At 46.8% G+C, this 18,555-nt stretch overlaps 1 protein-coding gene across 4 annotated transcripts in view; it reads left to right on the top strand.

Annotated features, from left to right (window-relative positions):
* Positions 1 to 18,555, top strand: part of Trappc9 (trafficking protein particle complex subunit 9) — a 501,039-nt gene that overhangs the window by 127,709 nt on the left and 354,775 nt on the right. The window lies entirely within an intron of this gene.

The raw sequence follows: 18,555 nt of genomic DNA, 5'->3' as shown, positions 1-18,555 counted from the left end.
TGGGACACCACAGAAGGGAACAGTAACAAGAGAACCCTGACATTCTAGAATCTGTGATTCAAGAAAACTTCCTTCATCCCAGATCTGCCGCATTATGCAGAAAAAGCATTCAACAAAACAGAGCACCGTTCATGTTCAGAACACTAGAAAAACCAGGCTAACAGGGACATACCTCAACATCGTAAAAGCTCCCTACGCTAAGCCCCAGGCCAGCATCATTCTAAATGGAGAAAAATTGAAAGCATTCCCTCTAAAAACTGGAACAAGACAGGGATGCCCTCTGTCACCACTTCTATTTAACATAGTTCTTGAAACACTGGCCAGAGCAATTAGACAGATGAAAGAAATTAAAGGGATACGGATAGGAAAAGAAGAACTCAAATTAGCACTATTTGCCGACGATGTGATTCTATACCTAGAAGAACCAAAGAATTCTACCAGAAAACTTCTAGAACTAGTAAATTCAGCAAAGTAGTAGGATACAAAATCAACACCCATAAATCAAAGGCATTTCTGTACATCAGTGACAAATCCTCTGAAAGGCAAATGAGGAAAACTACCCCATTTACAATGGCATAAAAAAAATACTTGGAAATCAACTTAACAAAAGAGGTAAAAGATCCCTACAATGAAAACTACAGAACACTAAAGAAAAAAATTAAAGAAGACCTTAGAAGATGGAAAGATCTACCTTGTTCTTGGATAGACAGAATTAATGCTGTCAAAATGACCATACTACCAAAGGCACTATACAAATTTAATGCAATTCCAATCAAAATCCCAATGAAATTCCTCACAGAAGTAGAAAAAGCAGTCATGAAATTCATCTGGAAAAATAAGAGACCCAGAATAGCTAAAGCAATTCTTAGCAAGAAGAGTGAAGCAGGTGACATCACTATACCAGACATAAACTATACTACAGAGCAATAGTAACAAAAACAGCATGGTTTTGGCACCAAAATAGACTAGTGGACCAATGGTACAGAATAGAGGACACAGAGGCTAACCCACACAGTTATAGTTATCTTATATTTGACAAAGGTGCCAAAAATCTACATTGGAGAAAAGATAGCCTCTTCAACAAAGGGTGCTGGGAAAATTGGAAATCCATATGCAACAAAATGAAATTAAATCCCTATCTCTCACCATGCACAAAACTCATCTCAAAGTGGATCAAGGACATAGGAATTAAACCAGAGACACTGCGTCTATTACAAGAAAAAGTAGGCCCAAATCTCCATCATGTTGGATTAGGCCCCAACTTCCTTAAAAAGACTCCTATAGTGCAAGAATTAATAGTAAGAATCAATAAATGGGGTGGATTCAAACTATAAAGCTTCGTTTTAACAAAAGAAACAATCATTGAGGTGAATAGAGAGCCTACTAATTGGGAACAAATTCTTACCATATGCCCGTCAGATCGAGCACTAATCTCCAGGATCTATAAAGAACTCAAAAATCTTAACACCAAAAAACCCCAAATAACCCAATCAATAAATGGTCCAAGGAATTGAATAGACACTTCTCAGAAGAAGATATACACAATCAACAAATATATGAAAAAATGTTCAGCATCTCTAGCAATTAGGGAAATGCAAATCAAAACTCCTCTAAGATTTCATCTCACTCCAGTCAGAATGGCAGCTATTAAGACCACAAACACCACAAGTGTTGGCGAGGATGTGGGGGAAAAGGCACACTCATACATTGCTGGTGGGACTGCAAATTGGTGCAGCCAATATGGAAAGCAGTATGGAGATTCCTTGGAAAACTGGAAATGGAACCACCTTTTGGCCCAGCTATCCCTCTCCTTGGACTATACCCAAAGGACTTAAAAACAGCATACTACAGGGACACAGCCACATCAATGTTTATAGCAGCACAATTCACAATAGCTAAACTGTGGAACCAACCTTCAGTAGATGAATGGATAAAGAAAATGTGGTATATATACACAATGGAATATTACTCAGCAGTAAAAGAGAATAAAATCATGGCATTTGCGGGTAAATGGATGGAGTTGGAGAATATAATTCTAAGTGAAATTAGCCAATCCCCAAAAACCAAATGCCGAATGATTTCTCTGACTTAAGGATGCTGATTCATAATATGCTGTGGACAGGGGGTGGTGGTGGTGGTAGTGGTGGGAAGATTAGATGAACTCTAGATAGGGCAAAGGGGAAAAGGGGAGGGAGGCGAATGGAGGAGGCATAGGGGTAAGAAAGATGGTGGAAAAACGTGATGGTCATCATTACAGTAAGTACATGTATGAAGACACACAGGATGTGACTCTACTTTGTGTATAAACAGAGATATGAGAACTTGTGCTCTATATGTGTAATATGAATTGTAATGCATTCTGTTGTCATATAACAAATTAAAAAAAAAAACTTCCTAAAAAAAAAAAAGAAAAACAACCTTGAAACTATTGAGTGGCACATTGTGTACATGAAAACACTGACCCAGAAAGACCAAGACATCTTCTAATAAAATTGTTAGAGTTGGGTCTGGGCGCGGTGGTGCATGCCTGTAATTCCAGCGGCTCAGGGGGCCAAGGCAGGAGGATCATGAGTTCAAAGCAGCCTTAGAAAAAGTGAGGCCTTAAGCAGCTCAGTGAGACCCTGTTTCTAAATAAAATACAAAATAGGGTTGGGGGTGTGGGTCGGTGGTCAAGTGCCCCTGAGTTCAATCCCTGGTACTAAAAAAAAAAAAAAAGTTAGATTTGGAAAATCCGTCTTTCTTTTGGGTGTTCAGATCAAAATAGCAAATTATTTCAGGCTGTAGAACAGTATGTGTGAGATGCTCATGGGATGAAGATGTAAGCCCGAAGTCCTTAGGCTCAGCTGTGTGCGCTTCCAGGTGTCAGGGACCCAGACGAGTGGCTGTCAACGTGAGGACACAAAGATTATGCTCTTGTGGTACCTTCTCAGGGATCTACTAGGAAAGGGCTTCCAGAACAGCTGGAGAGACATTGCGCTGAGGACTGTGGTGAGCATCACACACACGGCAGTTGTGTGCTGACACCCAGTGACGTCAGCGGGACAGTGCCATGTCCTGGCCATCTGCCCCTGTGGTGCCTCAGATTGGAAGGGAGCGAGGGACCATCATCTGTGGCTGTTTTGGTTGAGATATCGTCAGCTTTGGTGTCAATGTGGTGAAAGAGTGTGTTAATATGAATTAACATATGAATGACTCATTTGGTGATAAGCTAATCCTATCATGGATTGAACTAGCCTTCTTTTGTGTTTTGGTACTGGGGATTGAACTCAGGGGCACTCAGCCACTGAACCGCATCTCCAGCTCTGTTTTGTATTTTATTTAGAGACAGGGTCTCATTGAATTGCTTAGCGCCTCACTTTGGCTGAGGCTGGCTTTGAACTCGTGATCCTCCTGCCTCAACCTCCCCAGATGCTGGGATTATAGGCATGTGCCACTGTGCCTGGCTGAACTAGGCTTCTTATGTGGAAGACAGGAGGTAGCTGATCTAAGTAAGATAGGAGGTCAAGTGAAGATTGTGTGTCCTAGAGTTTCCATTAAAAATATCAGCAAGCAGTCACAAGATGTTTAAGAACCAGTCAGTCTGTCAGCCAGCCAGCCAGTCTCCAAGTCTTGTTTCCCACCAGAGCTGGAGGTGGTGCAGCACAGCTCATGGTGAAGCCTTCTTTCCTGCTCAGAGGGACCAGTCCTTCTTGCAGGATTGGTTGACTCCAGGTCTGGAGCAGGAATTAGAGCAGTGAGATTGTCTGGGAACACCTGTTGGTGCAGCCTGCAGCAGGGGGGTAACTGGAGAGAACCGAGGAGGTTTGGAAGGACCCTGTCTGAAGAGGCTGCCACTGGCAGTTTAAGTGTCAATAAGAAGAATAACTGTGTTTCAGCCCTTGAGTTCTTAGTGCTACTAAAAAGAGTGCTTCACCTTTGGAATGTGGTGGGGAACCAATTTATTATTTTGAAAGTGATAAGTAATGAGCATTTATTCTACTTTTTGTACAGTCTGACACTGGACAATCTAATAGTCGGTGAGGGGTTTTCTCCTAACAGAAGTTCTCCAGGTAACTAGTGGAGAAGGGGCGAGGGAAGCAGAAGGGCATGTTTTGTCCTCCCTAGTGGAGGGTGGCTTGAGGCCATGAGCACCCTCAGGAACTAAGAGGTGCTTTGCAGTACGCCCTCCTGCTGGTGGGACAGCACCTCCTGAGCCCCAGGCCCCACCTGAGGCTGCATGTGCTCTGGCTCTGAGTGTGGCTTACAGCACCTGGGGAACAGGGACACTTGATAAGTCACACTATGGGGGTGCAGCTGCAGTGCAGACTTGTGGAAACCCTGACGTCAGACAAAGAGTAAATGATAAGTGGGGAGGAGGAAGGAGGTGCTGGAGACGGGGTGGTGATGGTGGGACGACATCATGAACATGCTTTATGCTGCTGAGCCGCACTCCTGGGTTAACTCCTGAGAACGCCTGTGTTATGCATGGTTTTTACGCTCCCCCCAAAGGAGGGAGTGGCTGCCCAGGAGACAGGGGCTGGCCACGGGGAGGCAGGAAGGTAGGGTGGGATAAGGCACAGAGCCTCTGGGTGTCTGGTGAAATTCTGTTTCTTGACCTGGGTGGTGGTTTCCGGACTGTTTGCTTCTTAAGAATTCATTAAGTCACACACTTATTATATGCAGTTTTGTCTGTGTTATGTTTCACCATAAAATGTTTCTCAAAGAAAAGTTAGAAACATCTTGGCTTTTGCCTCACAGACGCTTTCTCATCTGATCAAATTGAAAAGTTATTTTTACCCGAGAAATCTTTCATCAAGGCGTCGTCTGAAAGACCCAGCCATGCTGCCCGTGGCCGTCTGCGTCCGAGGGTCGTGTCTGTGCACAGGGAGCTTTCAGGGGATCGATGCGCTGTGTTTTGATCTCATTGGGATTGATGCTTTGGATGAGAATGGCCTTCAGGGTCTGTTGTCCCTGACAGCGGGATGGGAATGTTGCCTGCTTTGGTTTCCTTTCCAATTAATTCATTATTTAATTTGATTTTCCTTTTCTCTGTACTTTTTGGCTCTCAGTTTCATAAGAGAAATGTCAGCTTTCCCTGCAGACAGTTTCTGTTGGACCCGATAATTAGATGTGGCATTTCAATTTCAGTATGGGAAGGAGTGGTCCTCAAGCCTGGCAGACCCGGGCGGACTGAAGACGGCATCCCGTGTAATCAGTTTGTTTTATAGAGCAGGAGGCTGAGTCCTAGGAAGGAAAAGGAATGCTGAGTTTCTGTGTGTAGTGCCAGCACCCCCCACACCAGGGGGTCTTAATGTCCCCCACTGCTTCCTTCCCGCAGGGAGTGACAGTCCGCTACAGCCTCTGTCTGCTGTGCCTGTTAGAGCTTCCTGGGTATGCAGGGCCCTCGCTTTCAGGGGGGCTGTGACCTGGTACCTGTGGGCACCTCGCACCATGGGTGGAGAGGGGGTGAGCCTGTGCTGTGACTTGTCTGCCCTGTGTGTCTTGGGAAGGTGGTAACTCTGCCAGTCACGAGTGTACTCTCTGGAGTCGCCATGCTGCTGGGGCAAGTGGGCATTCAGTAGCCTCTTGGACCTCCTGCTCTTCCACACGCGTTTGCTCACACAGAACTCACGGAGCAGCGTGTTCCACCTTCTCAGGCCGCTCCCACCCTGCCCCTTTCCTGGCAGACGGTTTCTTTCCACGGATAGATGGAGGTCCTCTTGGCCTCTTCTCCATGAGGACTGCATTACATTTCCGTCCAGTTGTCCTGGAAGACGTGTCTGACCTTTCTTTTCTCTTGAAGTCTCGTGTGCTCTCCTCATTGCTGTGGATGCGCTGTGAACACCTTTTACTTGAATAGTCACAGGAACTCCTCTGGGTCACAGCCTTGCCTCTCAAATCCACCTTCTGTTATATCCTAGCTTTTCCTCAAAAACTAGGCCATGCAGGCTGGTTGCAGCCTCTCTCCTTGCTCTTGCTGTCCCTCTGTCCCTCTCCCTCTTGCTGGGACCCTTTCAGGCCACGCTGCAGCTGCTCTGAAACCCTGCTTTGCTTGTCTAGTGCTGTGCCACACCTGCAAACCCTCCTGGCCTTGGAATGCCATCTGGCCTCCGCCTGCTGAGCCCAACTTCAGCCCCCTCTTGGTTATTTGCTTATTTGTCTGGTATTGGGAGTTGAACTCAGGAGCACTCTCCCACTGAGCTACACCCCTGGCCTTTTTTATTTCTCATGTAGAGACAGTGTCTCTCTGCATTGCCCAGTCTGGCCTCCAACTTGCTGTCCTCCTGCCTCAGCCTCCTACATAGCTGGGATGACAGGCACGTTCATTGCACACAGCAGCTTGTCACCTCCTCTTTTAAGCTTTTGAAGGTCTTGTCCCTAGCGTTCCCTGCTGGCAAAGGTGGCTCTTTCCTGTGTGTCACCGTGGCACCTTGGATTATCACTCTAGTTTGTCCACACTGCCTCCCTGCTGCCTCGTTTTGTCAAAGGACAGACCACCTGCTGAAGGTCCAGCCAGGTTGGTTCTTGCTCCACAACTGGAGGCCACTTCGAGAATCAGTTACGTGTGGCCTTTCATTGTATGTTGTTTCTTCACAACTTAAAGCCCACAGAAGCTGCTATTTACTACTGCAGCCAGGGATGGATCCGACTTGAGTCACTGTCCAATACGCTGTCTTCACTTTGATAACCGTCCTTGCCCCGACTCTCCTCTGAAATTGGGGCGCTTGTTCTGTGTCTCTGTCCTAGTCTGCTGCCCCCCCTTGAAAAGAAACATTAAGTTCTGGAATTCTCATTCTTACTTTTTAAAGAACAGTGACTCATCCTGAATTATCCAGAAGCCAAAGACGAACGTGACTAGAATTTTAATGCCATGATTTCTCTTTTTCTTTGTGGTTCCTAGATGCCTGAGTCTTTCACAGACGTGTTTTTTGAAGGTGGCTAGGGATATTTTTGAGACTTGGGTTTTATCCTGAGGCCAGAGAGTGTAGGGACAGAAAGAATGACTAGTCCCTGGGTGCTCACCATGCCTGGCTGCTGCTCAGACAGTGGCCCTGCCCTGCAGCAGGAGAGGGGTCGCACTGTGCTGTCTTCGGCCTGGCCTCTGCACCCGCTGTGCCAGCTCAGTGACCACTCCGGTGCTTGTCTGCACGCGGTCTCGCTGCTTCTGCTGGGAGGTCTTGAGGGCAGGCCAGCATGGGCGAGGAGGCTTCCTTGCTCCTGCGTCTCTTGGGCCTTTGGTACTTCCGTCAGCATCGTGTGGAGCACCTTCCATTTTCTCTTTTCATTAGGGACCCCCATCCCAAGTCTTCTTGACCTCATTCTGGCTCTGTCTCTGAAGATTTTTGTTTGCCACCTAGGTTCTGAACCCCTGCCCCTCAGGGGACCTGGGGGAAGACACGGGTGGCTTTCCCTCCCTGCTGGGTTTCCATTTTCCCTCCCACTTCCTGGTGCTTTGCTCCTGCCACCCCAGCCAGGGCTAGGAGTGGCGCTCTGAGGGCCTCCCTCTGCTGCCCACGAGCTCCTTGCCCAGAGCCTGTGCGGGCGCAGGTTGCCTCCCGCCCCAGGTCTTCACCTGGTCTTCACGCTCTGGCAGCCATGCTGGGCTCCAGTGGTAGGCCACTGAGCCACCCCACAGAGGTGGGGCCAGGCCTGCCCCCTGCAGACGTCCCTCTTGAAGTTCAGGCTATTTTCCCCGTGCCCTCTTCCCCCGAGCCGTCGGGGAAAGTGGATCTCTAGTTCATCCTGTCTGTTGTCATCACGAGGGTGGGACCAGTGCCTCTGTCCACGCTCTCAACCTCAAGCTGAAATCGAAGCTGACATCTTACACTTTAGTCCAGACCTGCCGTCGTTTTCGCACCGAGTGGGCTGCTGGCCACATCAGGTGCGGGTGTGTTGTGATGAGGGGTATCTGCTTGCTCTGGAGGAGAAGCCAGTGGGCACGGGACGGCCTGCCTGCCGTTGTGTTTAGCCGGGCCACCTCCCAGCCTTCGGCCAAGGGAAAGGTCAGCCTGCTTCTGCCACCCTGTTCCTGCCACCCTGCTGCTCTTGGGGCACATCTCTGAGCACTGGCCTTGCATAGATACAGAGCCTCACGGCACCCCAAGCTGGATTCCTGCCCAAGACTCCTGTTAGTGACCTGTGAAGTGCACTTATCCCCTACGCACCATTTGCCCTTCAGCTGGGAAGGGTGACTCAGCCTTTTTTAAAAAAAAAATTTATTTTTTTAGTTGTAGTTGTACACAATACCTTTATTTTATCTATTTTTATGTAGTGCTGAGGATCAAACCCAGGGCCTCACACATGCTAGGTGAACGCTCTATTGCTGAGCCACAACAACCCCCGCCCCTTGACTCAGCCTTTTGATTTAAATTTGAGTTGCAGAATAACCTCCTACCCATCAGGGTGGCGTGGAGATCCAGGTGTTTGTCATTCATCGGCAACGGGTGGTCCTCTTGCAGGCGGCCAGGGCGGAAGTCCTTTGGCCATTCATCTTGCTGTTCTTACTGTAGCCCTTTCCAATTAAGCTGGTGGTGCTCGTCATGAGGTGATTAGGGAGGTGTTGGGGAGCAAGGATTTGAGAGCCTTGTATCCAGAGAGGAGGGGGTGAAGCCTGGGCACCAGTGCAGGTCAGCTCCCCGACGGCTCGGTTCAGATTGCACCGAGGTGGGCCCTTCTGCTTTCCGGGGACCGCCGCCCTTCTCCCTGTACCTGCTGCCTCTGCTCTGACTGCAGCTCAGCTTCCTGTGGCCATTGTCTGACTACTTCCAGCTGCTGCCTTTACTCTTGCCACTGTCTTCAGTACGGTGGCCACGGTCGTATTTCTTTTTTTTTTAAGATTTTTTTTCAGTTGTAGATGGACATAATACCTTATATTTATTTACTTTATCTTTATGTGGTGCTGAGGATGAAGCCAGTGCCTGGCACATGCTAGGCCAGTGCTCTGCCTACCACTGAGCACCCCCAGCCTCTCCTGAGGTGGAATCTGATTCGGCCCCTCTTTCTAGCCCTTGCCATGGGTCTCCACTGCTCTCAGGACAGAGTCTCTCATGTGGCTCACATGGTCTCTCTCCCGACCATTTGGCCTCGTTGTCCCGCCCTTCCCTCATTCTTTGTATCTTCCAGAAGAACTGAATCAATGCTTCACCACTCCCTCTCGTTTACTGCGGGTGTAGACTGTAGGCACTCTTACCTTTCTGGATACTGGGATCAGCTGGGGTCTTCACAATGCTTGCCTGGCTCCCAGCATAGACATTGTGATTTAATTTGCTTTCAGTATCCCAAAGGATTCTAACGCAGCACAGTACAGTTTGGGAACCCCTGGTGGAGACTGTCTTCCTCTTACTCATTCTCACATCCCTGGACTTCTGCCAGCAGGGCCAGGGGCCATTTAGTCCCCATTCCCTGTGATGATGAGCTCTGAAGTCTGTTAGGGCAAGTCTCCTGACTAGGTGATTGATGTGGTACCTTCTGGATATTCTTTGCTCTTTGATTTTCCTTAAGAGTTTCAGAATCAGTTTGTCAAAGTGGTCTATTAGAGTATTATTTTGGACTGCATGGAATCAATAGTTGAGTTTTTGGACATTTGGTCATGAAAAATGACATTTTCATGATACACGGTCTTCCTATCTATGAATATTGTATGTCCCTTATTTGTCTTTCAGTATTTTCTATTGTCTCTATAAAGGTTTTATAGTACTTTACCAGGTTTATTTCTAGATATTTTAGTTATATTATAAACATTTTTTACAATATTTACAGCTAAGTGGTGTTAAAAGTGGCTCTTCTCCTCCTCCTCCTCTCTCCTCCCCAACCATGTGTGTGAGCTGTCCTCCCTCAGCTCATCACCACTGCCCGGTGCTGCCAGACTCCCCAGGTGCTGCGCTCCTGGTCCATGCATCTGATAGGCAAGTGCCCTACTACTGAGCTGTACCCTAGCCTGCATCCTGAAGTTTTAAGTTAATAATTATTTGTGTTCTCTTCCAATCTGGAAAAGGATTTAGCATAGTCTCCTCCCCTTTTGTGTGGGTTTTAGAAAGCAGGCTAATTCAGCAAATTAAGCAGTCTTGTTCCCTGTGCTCCGCTGCTCTTGGAATTGTGCTGAGGAGCACAGTGAGTCACTGGTCCCCAAGCCCAGTATCCTGCCTATGCAGTGCCCTCCCATGGAGCTCCCTTGACTGCAGGAATGACCACTAATGACCAGTGCAGAATGTGACTGGCTACATGTGACCTTGGCACTTGAGATGTGGATGGTGCTTCTAATACACTGATCATTAATTTTATGTGATTTTAATTACTCTAAGTTTTAATGCATTTCTCTGGTGGCTCCTGTATCAATTAGATCACACAAGGCTCCTGGGAGAGAGAAACAGCTGCCCAAGTGAGCGCCCAGTGCTGGCTGTGAGGCATGTGACGCTGGGCTGAGCACAGGGCCGAGCCGAAGGTGGGGTGAGCAGTACAGGAGGGGCAGGACTCAACAGGGTTCCTTTATTTATTGACTTCTGAGTAGTGCTTTCTGTACATACATGAAAGTGAAATTCCCTTTAGTACATTTATATATGCATATAACACGATCTTGTTAAATTTAGTACTTCTTTTCTTTTCTTCTTCTTTTTTTTGTAGTTGTAGATAGATAGAATGCCTTTATTTTATTTTATTTTTTTAATGTTGTGGTGAGGATCGAACCCAGTGCCTCCTGCAGGCTAGGCAAGCACTTTGCCACTGAACCCCAGCCCCAGCCTAGAACTTATTTTCTCCTGCTTCCCTTCCTTCTCCTTCCTTATAGGTCTCCTACTCCAGTGATCTTCCTTTTATCTTTGTGATATCCAGACACCCCCACCCCGCCTTCTTTTGCTTGAGCTTCTACATATGAGAGAAAACTTTTGATGCTTTATTTTGGGGGCCTCTCTTATTTCACTAAGCATGATGTTCTCTTGAACTATGTGCTTTCTCTGGTGCCACACATTTATTGGCAAATAACATTGTTTTCTTCTTCTTTCTGGCTGAGGAGAACTCCATTGTGTAGATACACCACATTTTCTTGACCCGTTCATCTGTAGAAGGGCATCTGGGCTGTAAGTTGGCTACTGTGAATTGTGCTGCCATAAACATTGAAGTGGTTGCATCCCTATAGTAAGCTGATTTTAGATCTTTAAGATAAACCAAAGACTGGGACAGCTGGGTCCTCTGGTGGTTCCATTCCTAGTCTTTTGAGGAATCTCCTTACTGCTTTCAAGAGGGATTGCACTAATTTTCAGTCCCACTGGTAATGTATAAGTGCACCTTTTTTCCCCACATCCTCTTGGCTGATTGCTTAATGAAGAAGTAATGACTTTTCTTTCTTAGGGATAGCAGTGCTCAGTACTGCTGTGCAGAGAACATTTAGCCTGTCCTTTGAATTTCTGGTTTCTAAAAGGAGAGCAAGCAAGTGTCACTGTTAGGCATGACACCACTGTGCCCCTTTATTATCATATGAAAGAAGCATTGGACTTTAATCTCAAACTGACAGTGCTCTGGTTTTGTTTCCCTGATTTTTATCCCAAAATAACACATGCTAATTGAGCTATTTCTGCGGCTTCCTTTGGAGAGTTGATGCAGTTAGTCCTATGAGCCATCTTGAATTAATTTTGTGGAATTGATGCTCATTTGTTTGTGTTTCTCTTCTAGTAAGAATGGAGTAACACATATAAACAAGATAGAGAGCAAGGAAACCCAGAGGGGAAACGTGTGAGGAACAGGGTTGGTGCTGCTGAGATCCTTGTGAGGAAGATCGAGGAGGGTGTGGGCAGTCAGGGAAGATGGCAGGTGAGGAGGTCGGGGCAGGGCCAGAACAAAGGGGCATGGAAAGGATCTTCTGAGGAGGTCAGCTTCCTGCTTGACCAAAGTGCTCATGGAGGGCTGGGTTTGTAGCTCAGTGGTAGAGTGCTTACCTAGCATGTGGGGCACTGGGTTCGATCCACATTAAAATGATAAAATAAGTAGGTTAATACATAAAATAAAGGTAGTTAAAAAAAAGTGCTAAAGGACACAAGCAGGGGACCTAGTCAGACAGACACTTTTGTACTCATGTTCCTTTCTAGGGGACCCAATAGATAAACTAACACAGATTTGTGGACAGAGGGGGCACTAATCAATACAGTGAGAAGCGTGTGGACAGGAAGGGGATAAGGAAAGGAAGAAATTGCAGAGACAATAAAAGAACAGGCCCAAACTCTCCCACCAGACTCCCAGCCCTGGGGCCTTCTCTTCTGAGAAGTCTGTTTGTGTGTCTCTGTCTCCTTGCAGTAAGCCTACTTCTTGCTTGCCATTTCTGTTCCTCTTCTTCAGTTCTTTGCTGAAATGGAGACAGTGAAGGCAGCACTCCTAGACAGTAACACTTGCTGTCTGTACTTAGTGGCATCTGTTGCATCCCAAGACCAGAGGGGCAGGGTTGGTGAAACCGGGCCCCTCATCCTACGCCTAGGTCTCCCTCCTGCAGGTTGCTTGGGCATATCTGGGATTGGAACTCAGGCCTCTTGTCTTTTGACCCTTCAGGACCTCAGGCAGTGACTGACTGCATGTCTTTGCATAAGCAGGGAGAGGCCTGGCTAGGGATGTCAGTGCTGTGGATGACTGGTGGCTTTCAGCTGGAGACAAAAGGATGAAAGCAATCCAGTCTACCTTGGGTGTGGGCCTGTTCTCCTTCCTGTAAGTTCTTGGTCAAGAAGTCATCTTCCTCCTGACCAGTCAGTTCTAGTGTCAAGGAGCTCATTACTTGCCAAAGCAATCCATTCAGATTCCACAAATACAAGATCTATATTAGTGGTTTTTTTTAAAAAAAAGAATCCTTGGATTGGAAGCCTAGAAATGACCCACCTTTCTCTCTTTATCAGAAAGATGGTCACAGTTGGTTCCTGGTCATTCATTCACAAAATCATTCATTCCTCTGTTTTTCATTAGGTGCTTTTCTATCAATGTGTACAGTTCTATGCTGTCACATTATATGACTTCAGGGAGAATCTGGGCATCACCATCCCTGTGAATGATGGCCCAGGAGGTGTGCCTGGTCACCTTTGTGTCAGGAGACACTTGTCATTACATGGCAACTAGCAAATGACATTAGGTTATTCATTTACCGGGCAAATCCTGTTTTCCTTATTTGCTATGTGCTAGGTGCTTTGAGAGATTGCTCGGGTGCCAGCTTTAAGTGCAGAATTCCTGCCCCCAACACACACAGTTTAGTAAAAATACCAGAAAAGGGCATCTTTTGTAAGTGCCTGGGTCAGTTTGAGCTGCCCTTCTTGGTCAGGTGGACCTCGAGACCACCACTTCCCTGAAGGTTTCTGCAGAAGAGAAAGCAGTGCTTTTGTTGGGCCTGTGCCACAGCTGTCCTCTCTGGCTGAGTCCGGCTGAGTGCTCGTGCAGTCCTCACTGAGTCAGATTTTGTCTTGATCATCTGAGAAGGGGAGGAATTCCCAGTACTGTCCTTCTGCTGACAGGCTATTGAGTGGTTTGAATGTGCTTTTTGGTTGGTTTCCTGTACAGCCGTTTACTCAGATGGTCACTGTCCAACAGAAGTGCCGTCTTAATTGGAAATTGGCTCTTGGAGTGCATCTTACCCTGTGTCTATTTTGAGAGGGCCTGGCTTCAGAGTGAGTTTTCTTATTTTCCCTTGGAGGGGGCAGGCTGGACTCCCTGTGAGATCACCATGTGGAGGTGGACATCCATGCACGTGGCCACATGGACTCTTACCTTCACATTCTCTCTGTTATTGGGGACACCAGATAGAGGTCTGCTCTCAGGTTTTAGGGCTACACCTTTACAAAACTTTTCCTGCTTATGTGATGTTGCCTTGTACTTTGCAGATGCTAGTGGTGTTGGGAACGTGTTGAATTGGCCCAAGCTCATGTGTACATGCCATTTTCTGTGTTTATCTTTTCTGTTTACATGTCTGACCTTCTTTCTGAAACTATTTATTATGTTCTTGAAGTCTTTCATCTTGAAGAACCAGAGCTTCCTGGTGAAGGTGTTTGGTGTTGAGTTCTCTCAGTGCTGTCTGAAGAGTCTCTAGGTCTCCATCTCTCTTACACAGTAGTCCCACTGTGCACAGGAGTCTCGCTTAGCAGTTCAATTTTCTTAAATACTTGGAAGATGAATTTGTGCCATCTCATGACTTCCATTGGGAAATTAGCTCTTGGTCTGATGGAAGTTCATTTGGATATTTCCCCTTTCCCCACTCCTCCAGACCCCTGAGATGTGTTTGTATCCTAAGGAACTCGAACTGTCCTGTAACTTTCAAAATGTCTTCATTGAGTGGAATTCACTCCCATCAGCTGAGTGGTTTGTGTGTGTGTGTGTGTGTGTGTGTGTATTCAAGAGATGTGCAGGCATCACCGTGATCTGAGTTTAGAACAAGCTGGGAACCCCAAAACATTGCATCTCTTCAGGTGGTTGGCCTTCACGCCCAGCAGCGGGGCAGAGGACGCCATGTTTGATCCCATCACAGCATGTGCCCAACACAAGGAGGGAGTCTCTGGGTGAGGCTGCCCCTGGGGGATGGGAACTGTCCATTAAGGGCCACTGTTTCTATAGACAATATTTTTTCTTCCTTAAGCATATTCCAGAGTTTCCAGAGAATGAGTGAGCATGCTGCTTTCTCTGTGGAACTTCAGGATGAGTGTAGGCTAATTTTCCTAGCCAACTGCTTCTTTTGCTTTGGTTCTCTTGAGACTATTTTATGATAGACACATGGCCTTTTTTGGGCACCCATGGATTTCATGAATAAATGAGAAAGCATCTTTGAAGTACATTCTACCTGGAACAGCATACTCTGACAGACTCCCACTGAGAGATTGTTGCCTCCTTTTGCCTTTGTAAATGTATTTTATTCTCATTTATTTAGGTACCTGTCACAAAAGAGAAAAAGGTATACTCATGCTTATTCATTAGTGACTCTTGAGGAAGTGTGCAAAAATGGACGCGGTCCCCAGGTGGATGGTTGCCAAGCCATAGCGGGGTCCTGAGCAGGCTTGGTGGGGTGTTTACTGTGCAGTCCTGACCCCATGATGTACTGAGGAGCAACCTGGACTGGGAGCTCTTCAGGTGCTCAGTGCTGGGGTGGTTGTGCTGTGTCATAGCAGAGCCGACGGTCATGAGTTCTGGTTTTGGCCGTGCCTCAGAGAGACTGTAGTATTGAGCAGGTGCCTCATCTTTTCGGAGCCTCCACTTTCCCTTCTATGGCGTTGTTAAGAGGCTGTGTGCCTCACAGGGAGTGAGGAGTGAGAGGCCGGGCACCTAGTGCCCCATGCCGCCAAGCTAAGGGCATCCGAGTCACCATGTAAGTAGAAGAACTGGAGAGGATTTCCAGAGGCTGAGGAGTCCCCCAGCAGCCATCTGCACACTGGACACGGGAAGCAGGAGTGTGACTCAGCCCAAGTTCAAAGACCTCAGGACCCTGGAAGCTGATGGGGTCACTCCAATCCAGAGCTAAAGGCCTGTGAACACAGAGGGCCACTGGCTCAAGTCCTGGAGTCCCAAGTCCAGAGAGCCCACGGTTCTGAACTCCAAGGGCAGGAGGAAGAGTGTCCCAGCTCTGAGAGAGCGTGAAACCTCCTTTCCCCTGCTTTGTTTGTTCTGCCCAGGCCCCAGGCTGATTGGATGGTAGCCGCCCACGCCAGGTCACATTCATGCCAATCTCCAGACACCCCCAGAAGTGAGGGCTTGCCAGTTTTGGGTTTTCCTTAGTTTGTTTGAGTTGACACAACATTAGCTGTCCCCGTGGTCACCCCTTCCAGTGTGGCTGCTTTTATTGTGACCCTGTATTTTCTTTTCACTGCGTGTTCCTGCTTTCAGCTGTCATTCTTCTCCCTTGTCATCATGGCTGTGACATGGCTGAATTCAAGAGAAAACTATGAATTCAGCATTCAAAATGGTATTTCTGAATTGCCAAGAGGTGCTGTTAATAGGAAAATGGAGCACCATAGTGGTAACTCTGAAACTCTCTAAAATCTCACTTCATTCTTGCTGCTCCACAGGGCTCATACCGTCCACACGCACCCGCCATTCTGGTAAGCCCACAAATGCTTTGGTCCTTCCGCAGGTGCCTTCATCTGCTTTACCTTTCTTGGTCCTGTTTTCCCATTAGTTGGCAGCCCAACCTCTTCTCTATGCTGTTTGTGACATCCCAGGTTGGCAGAAAAAGTGGCCAAATGATTGAGTGTCAGCCCTGTCCCAGCTGGAGGGGCTCTGCCCCGGTATTCCCAGCGAGTTGTTTCCTGTCACACATCCTTCTAACTGATCACTCACCCTCCTTTTGCTGCCCTGTCCTACTCCACGTGGCTCTCCTGTGGGCTGAAGGCTCATGCTGGCTTCTGCCCGCACCTGAGCAGGACCCTGCCCAGTTCACAGTTCCCACGCTCCTCATCCTTCCATCTCCATTTGGATCAGAGAGCAGAATTCTGGTGTATGAGAAGGACAGAATGGTTTCTTAGTGTTTTTTTCTGAGCTTGAAGACAGATATTTGAGTTTCTTTGAGATTTCAAGGTCTGTGCCCAAATGGAGGCAATTTTCTGATGTAAATCTAACTTTTTCGCAAAATGCCCATGTTCCAGACCCTTCCAGCTGCCGGGCACTGCAGATCTGTCTTTCCAAAGGTGCTTTTGCAGCGCTGATGGAGTCCCTAGAGGTGGCTCCCTATGCTCAGCCTGCCTGTGTGTGGAGCAGAGAGCAGCAGGGCGTGGCTCTCAGCACAGAGAGGTGCTGGAATGCAGGGGAAGGAGGACCTGCTTCAGTTAGGGCAGCTAGAGAGGCTCTGAGGAAGAGCTGCATCTGGATTGAGATGGAGATTCAGGGACATCTGGGTGAGCAAGGATGGTTGCCACAAAAGTGACAAAACATGGGGCAGAACAGGGAGTGACAAGGAACGCATTTGGGCGCAGGAATTGTGAATTCCTGTTGCAGGGGCTGAGGGCTGTCAGAGCTGGCTGCAGCACTGTGGGAGCTGCCTTGTCTCTGGTCTGCTCTTCACTTAGTGTGCTGTTCTTGGGATCCCAGCAGGACTTCTGCATTCTTCCCTTTCCATCCTTCATCTCCATGATTGACAGTTTTTTTTTTTTTTTTTAAATTCACGATTGCCCTGTGAATATGTCAGAACCTGTGCTCAGACTCTCAGGCTCTTGGTTAATCTCCTGGAATTTGCAGATACCTGTAGAGGGAAGTCCCTGCCAAGGTCTTGTCTTGGTCTTTCACCTCTTGTGCTAGATCTTTAGCCCTGAGATTCTCCACTGCCTCGTGAGCGCTTTCCTGCTTGGACAGATTTCAGGATGACTTTGCCTGTGTTTTCCAGTTGGTCTCTGTGCCCAGTGGGTCCGAATTGCCTGAACTGTTGGTTTCAGGAGTAGGATCTCCTGAAGTGTGAGCTGCCGTGGGACATCAAATGGGCCACAGTTGCTCACATTTGATGCTTGAATAAAGGCCTGCGAGGCAGCTACATTTTCTTTGAACTTTCTCACGTGCTCACTCAGTCTTCCCGGTCATCTTCCATGGGCACTTCTGGAGGGAACAGATCAATTTGTAATTTTCTTTATGGATGCTCAATGTTTGATTTCTGCATTCTATTTTGAATATAAGGTCTAATAAACCTTTCAAAAAGACTGTTTTTAATTTGTTAAATGTAATTTAGCATTAGAAGATTTGAAGGCTCTAAACAGAGAGTTATTTAATTTTCCTTACTTCAGATGAATATTGTTTGACATCCTGAAAATTGAATTACTTACGGGAATATATATTAGCAAATGATGTTTAAGAGAAGTTTTTTTTTTTTTTTTAATCACGAGCCATTTCTGTTATGCTTGGTTAGTTATAAGTTTTTCAAATACATTTTAGGCATAAGTCTTGGGTCTAAGTGATTGGGAATTTGGAAATATCTGTTTTATATGAATTAAATGTAAATGCCCTTCATCTTATAGAAACTTTACTTTCTTTTTAAATTTTTTTTTTTTTTTAGTTGTAGTTGGACACAGTACTTTTATTTATTTTTATGTGGTGCTGAGGATTGAACCCAGCATCTTCATGTGCTAGGCAAGCGCTCTACCGCTCAGCCACAACCCCAGCCCCAAGAAAGTTTACTTTCTTAATAGGAAGTTACTTAGGGGTTTGTTTAAGACAAGTAACATTTAAAAATTGTCATCTTACCATCTCTTTCTACCGTATGCTCTTTGATCTCTGCTGTTTGCCTGCTTCTTAAGTCAGAATTAGTGTTAATGTTCAACTCCTGCACAGGCTGCCTTGGGCTGTCTGTCCTTGGAGCCTTGCTGGGCTACAAGTCTAGCATGCTTGGCGCACTCACAGGTGTCCTTGCCAGCTGGTTATTGTTAGGGAGCTCTGGCTACTTGAAAGTAATGTATTAGAAAATAATCTCTTTATGTTATTTTTTAAAATATTTTTTTTAGTAGTAGATGGACACAATGCTTTTATTTAATTTTTTAATTTTTTATGTGGTGCTGAGGATCGAACCCAGGGCTTCACATTTGCTAGGCAAGCGTTCTACCGCAGAGCTACAACCCCAGTCCGTCTCCTTATAGTCTTGAAAATAATAAAACT

The sequence above is a fragment of the Marmota marmota genome, unplaced genomic scaffold, assembly GCF_001458135.2.
Source record: "Marmota marmota marmota unplaced genomic scaffold, marMar, whole genome shotgun sequence".
NCBI classification, from domain to species: Eukaryota; Metazoa; Chordata; class Mammalia; order Rodentia; family Sciuridae; genus Marmota; species Marmota marmota.
The sequence above is the reverse complement of the archived record's forward strand: the minus strand, read 5'-3'. Positions and strand labels throughout refer to the sequence as shown.